Below are 5,863 nucleotides of genomic sequence, written 5' to 3' on the forward strand. Positions count from 1 at the left end.
ACTTACTGCCTATACTGGAGCTACTGATTGCCTACATGTATCTGACAAACCAAAAATGTGTAGGTTAGAAATGAAACTTTAGAACTTGAACAGGAAGTTCAAAGTATGGCATGGTCTTTTACATGGAAATATGTACGTTATCTTTTATATAATCCTTTACATTCTATTAATCTTATCTTTTAAGTGGATGCCCATAAGCCCCCAGTGTCTGGACCCACCAAAGGACATAAGAGCAAAGAAAAGTAGATATCCTACAGTTCACTTTATCATGCAAGGAAGACTAAGTCAAGGGACTTCAGAATTCTTCAAGACCACCTGAACTAAATTTATTTCTTTTGGCTTCAAATTACTGAGGCAAGGCCACTGCATATGGCTGAGTGCAGTGACCTTGCATTGAAGTCTTTCACAACATCTGCCTCTTCAGTGTTCACCATATCAGTGAGGAAGGAATGAAAATCCATATTTTCAACCTCAGGTCTTCTCGGCAGTTGTAAATCTCAAGTGTGATGGCTGTTTCTAGATGTCTGCAGGTTTCTATAGGCAAAGAAATTGACAAGGCAGTGTCACCCTCTGGGCCAGCCAAGGAAGCACATTCTTAGCACTAGAAATCCCACACAATGGTCTTCTGATCTCTTTTCCCAAAATGTCAGTCGAGCAAAAAAGATCTGAGTGTTTCAGCAACATCCATAACACTGATTGTAGGGCCTTGTAACAGGAGATGTATCTCTTTATAAAAAAAAAAAAAAATACACTGAATGAATGCATTTATAAGGCCAAATCTGTACGTATGCCACATTATGAATAATTCTTATCAAATTATTCAAGGCATTTCGTGGGATTCAAAAGTGAAACTTCTGCCCAAAGATCAGTGAAGCATATCAAGACATGACCTATAAGAAGTCAGTATACTTCTGTGAAGGAGATAAGAACTGTTTATTTTGTTCCTTCATTGACAAGATGATGATTTATGGCCCCAGTTCTCACATCATCAGCAACTTTCATGAAGGAGAGGAGGCCTATTGTGGGATTGCTGGCAGTATTATTTTTATTACAATGTATCCTGATGTAGAAAAGTCGTAAATCAAAACGCTGAGTGAAGCTCTTTTCTTCACCTAAGTCACTAAGTATAAAGGCTGCCAAACTCTTTAGGTACTACACCACACACAAAATACCAAGAGTTTTACCCAGACAAAATTTTGCTTGGCAAAGAAACTTTACACCATTTGAAGACCTCTGAATATTCCCAGTGAGATGCACAGAAATAGGAATTCTTCCTTAATGACATTAGCATGCACATAGCGGATGAAAACCAGAAGCTGGTTTCACTCAGAGACAAGAACAATCTCTTTCTGTTGTTGCCAATTCTTCTACGACCTTCTTCTAAGTTATAAAAGAAATGTCACGAACACTGGAGTTGATGACACTGGATGACCAAGGCACTGCTTCCTATTTTTCTCTTGTTCCTGGTTACAAATCATCCACTGCTTCACTAAGTTCCTTCAGATTGTGGCTTCCTTTATTAAGGGATGCTCTGAGCCACATTCAGAATAAAGTTTTACTGTTGCAACACACATGATTTTTTTTTCAAATTTCATGCATCTCAAGTTGAAAATTCTTCTCCCAGGGAAGACAGACATATGTCAGCGTATCCTCAAGGTGGTAAAATGTCACGTACATTCAAGTTCATTGGCTTCTTTTTTCCATTGTCAAGAACCTTACCATCTGTGAGTGGTGCCTCACAGCAGTGCTTCTGTGATCTAATGTGTGGCTTTCCTTCCCATTTCTCTTTCTAACACTTTCTAGTTAAGTGGACTAAATGCAAAGGAAGACAGATGTCCCCAAGCATAATGCAGGATATGTTTTATTTAATTCCTATAAATGGAAGGCTATTGTACACATTGTAACATCATAACATGATGATTACAACTATCCAAATTATAGAGTAGCTTCTCGTACCATAATACGATTGTGTGTGTGAAAACTTGCTTCCATAGCATGATTTAATACCAAAGTAATTTCTTTCAAAAAAAATAATTGCCACTGAAACAATAAAAATATCAAAGGAAAAATATGGATAATTGAATGTGGCTTGTGGACCACTAATTAAAAACCTCTGCTCTAAGACAGGCCTTCTATTCTTTCATTATCTGATATTTTAAAATTTTCTGAAGCAAAAAGGGCCTAAATTCTCATTTTAACTAGTTCCCCCCTCTGTATTCAGGGGCATGGAATGCACCCTCTATAAACCATGGGGAAAAGAATAATCCTTTTATTTTAACCTGGCTTACATCCACATACAGGAAACTCTCCAGTCTTTTAATAACTAAGGCACACTGTTAGCTCGGTCTTCCCAGAACACTGCTCGATACTAATAATTGATAATCATGATAATGACTATGTGGTTCACAAAATTTATAAAAGGTCGGTGAATCATCAAAAAAATTTGAATTACGCACAATGTGTTCTTAGCTTGGAAACCTTTGTGATTTTAAATACTTCTGGCACTTCCTACCAGCTAATGTCTTAACCAGCCAGTGCTGCCTAACCCTTTCTGCTCCAAAGAGCTCTTCTAGCAGAAAGCACCTAGTACGTACTAGCTTTTTTTCAGATACCCTGCAGATAAGTGTTCTGCAAACATTTTGACCATGACACCCAGTAAGGAATACATATTATTTATGTATCTATAACACACGTGTGCATATTTGTATAACTGAACTACACTGGCCACAAAACCCTTCTTATTATTAAATGTAATACTCTTAACGTTTTCTAGTAAATGTTAATCTATCACATTATGGTATATCTATTTCATAATGTTAATGACACTAAATTTATTTCAACCACCAAGAATGGGCTACAACCTATAGTTCAGATGATAGCAGCCCAACCCCAAAAGAATGTGTTTTTTTTCCCCTGCAAGATTAATAGGTTTACTTATTCACATGTATTTCTAGAGCTTACCCTTTGAAAATGAGGAGGCTTTATTCTAGTCTCTTGAACGTTTATAATTCTCAATTAACAGGAACATTCTACTATCCTGAGCACATTATTCTTTAGATAATCAACTTTTTTTGACAAGATTAAAAATTTATATGAAACCAAGATTTTCACTGATAAATAAGAGACCACAAATGCACAAAATTTGAAGTAGCTTTTCACAAATTGGCTCTAATAATTGATGAGAATATTTTGTTTGTTAAAACCTTTTAATTAAATCCTATGCTGAAAAAACCAGGCAAGTGACCTGGGAGCACAGAGAACAATTGACTTGTGGATCATTTAGAATTTGGCAAACATTTTTGGTATGACACATAGAGAAAGGAGTGGCACTTGGTCTGAGCCATGAAGGATACAAAGGATTTCAATGGGTAAAAAAGAGGCAAGATTATTTCAGGCCTATAGAAAGAGCTCGAGACACAGTACGGGAAGTGGGAGAGCACATCAAGTGTTTGTGGGCTGTGAGCAGGCAGCCCAATAGGGCGAGAGAATAAGACAGGGGGAGGGTAAAGTGGGAGATGAGTTTGGAAATTCAGGAATCAGCCACAGTCTTCAAAAGACTGAATAATAAGAAGCTTATGCTGTATTCTCTATTCCTTATTTTTCTTTTTAAAAAAATCATTTCTTGTTTTACAAACTTTGCTTTAAAAAGTAGCTTTTGACTTTACTTCCATCAGTCTTCAACTAGTCAGAAAAAAGCATGGTCAAATACAGCTACCTTCAAATAATTAAATGTGAACCATTCGACAGAGTGGCTGTAAAGTCTGGAAACATAGGTGAATATATATAATGGTATACATACACATATGTGGGTTTATTAATATTACATTTCAACATATATGCTGAATAACATTATATGAACACGTTTTCCATACTTTATGACCATCTAGTATTTTATAGCTCTATTCCATACGTAGTTTTTGGTAGCAATATACAGATATCACAGCCTAAACAACACCCTCCTTCACAGTGGGAAAAATGTATCCTTTAGTCTGAAATTTTAGGTAGGAACCAGACAACCTTCTAATTCAATATAAGGTCACAAACTTTTTATGTTTTATCATTACAAAATGGTCCCTAAATTCCATACTTTCCCCTGGGTATATTCAGAGTTCAACCCAAGGTCTGGTTTGCCAGCAATGGTTTCATTCCATTCTCATATCAGAGTATGACTGTGCTGTCAGAGTATAATGCTCAATCCAGTTCATTTATAAGTAAAGTAAATAATTTACCAACCAGGTATGAACTTTATGAAATCAGGCATTATTTTGTCAATGAAATTATATATCATATCCCTACCACATAATACAATGTAAGCACATAGTAGACATTCAATAGTTAACAAATAAAGGACTACCTGAATTAGTATTGGTTTCAGCTGGAGTAATTCTCTTGTAACATCCTTTAGGAGTGCGAACAACCATAAGTCTTTCAAAGGAGTAAAAGAAAACCAAGAAAGAGACCAATTATGTGTGCTTTCATTTTTTTTATTTTTGCAAACCAATTAATAATTTAAAGCTAACAGATGATCCACCTTAGAGATGCTTACTACTGTGAAAATAATGGAATTTGTAAAAGAGGATTCTCTGTTCTTTCCACTTGAGTTAATTCTACTGTCTTTATCTTTGCTGCCCTCCTCTGGAATTTTTATATCACCTGGTTCTCTTTTCCAAAGGATATGTGCTTTATACTTGCCTTTAGAATAGAACTATAGGAAGAAATTCAAACTTTTAAATTTCTGTTTTGCAGTGCATTTTTATCCAATTTTATAGCACACTTTGGGGAAAACAGCAATGTAAATAATTACATAGCTTACAATGTAAATAATGTGTACATAGGTATATAATAATTTCAGACCTAACATTTGAAAATAAGTCTTTCTTGTTCCAAACTGTTTCTAAAGGCTGCCAGGCATCTGTTCTTCGCTTTGTTTGGAATTCCTTTCTTCATTATCTCCATTTATCCAAATCCCATCCATCCTCTGAATCCAACTGTCACATATCCATGAAGTCCTCCCTCATTTTCCCAGCTGGAATTAATCTTTCATACCTCTAAAGCCTATAACAATTGTATCTCAGTGATTTAAAATACAACCTACAGCTTTCTAACCTGTCTTGTAATTATTTGGGTTCATAGCATCTCTTACTTAATAAATTATAAACTACTGAATATAAAGTTTATATCTGAGTTATGTTTGAATTATTGCAAGATCTACCTAAACATAGTATGTAATGTATAAATATGAATGAATGAAAATGTTAATGTAACTAAGCATTACATTTAATATCGTGGCATACAGAGCCAAATGAAGATAAATTTAAAGGCTGACAGAGTTTAACAAATTACTTTAGGTGCCTGCTGATCGTGTACCTTTAGACAGTTGAAAAGTCAAGTCAATAGGTTAGATATTGTGGAATAGTTTCTCAGTAATTTCCTGCAAATAACAACTGCATCTTAATTTCTGAACTAGGAATATTAAGTTAAGCAACTACCGTTTTGCAATTGTTTGTCCTTTTAAGGAGAGAATGTTTATCCTCTCTGATTCCTAACAGTACATTTAAATTATCTAAACATTGCAGTAGCTGAATGTAGAAAACTATCTTTTTAGACTTGAGCCAATTGCAACATACAAAGAGGTATAGAAAAATGCTGAAAATAAACATGCAAAATAGTGAGTATGATGCCTCCCATATAGAAAATTCCTCCTTTTCTCACTTTTGTAATAAAAATATATTCCAAAGCATTACATTTTTATAGACATCAATGCCAAATAATTCTTCAAGGCCACCAAGATCTGCTTAATCATAAGAAGTCCTCTTAGGGCTTCCCTGGTGGCGCAGTGGTTGAGAGTCCGCCTGCCGATGCA

General features: G+C 35.3%; 1 long non-coding RNA gene across 1 annotated transcript in view; it reads right to left on the bottom strand.

The window, feature by feature from the left end:
• Positions 1-378: 378 nt before the first annotated feature.
• The window catches only part of LOC114486882 (uncharacterized), an 8,907-nt gene continuing 3,422 nt past the window's right edge, over positions 379-5,863 (bottom strand). Inside the window, exons 2-3 of the long non-coding RNA XR_003681272.1 lie at positions 4,355-4,425; positions 379-534 (exon numbers count right to left, since the gene is read on the bottom strand). This is a non-coding gene — a long non-coding RNA (uncharacterized lncRNA). The remainder of the gene's footprint in view (positions 535-4,354; positions 4,426-5,863) is intronic.

The sequence above is a fragment of the Physeter macrocephalus genome, chromosome 9, assembly GCF_002837175.3.
Source record: "Physeter macrocephalus isolate SW-GA chromosome 9, ASM283717v5, whole genome shotgun sequence".
Classification (NCBI taxonomy): Eukaryota; Metazoa; Chordata; class Mammalia; order Artiodactyla; family Physeteridae; genus Physeter; species Physeter macrocephalus.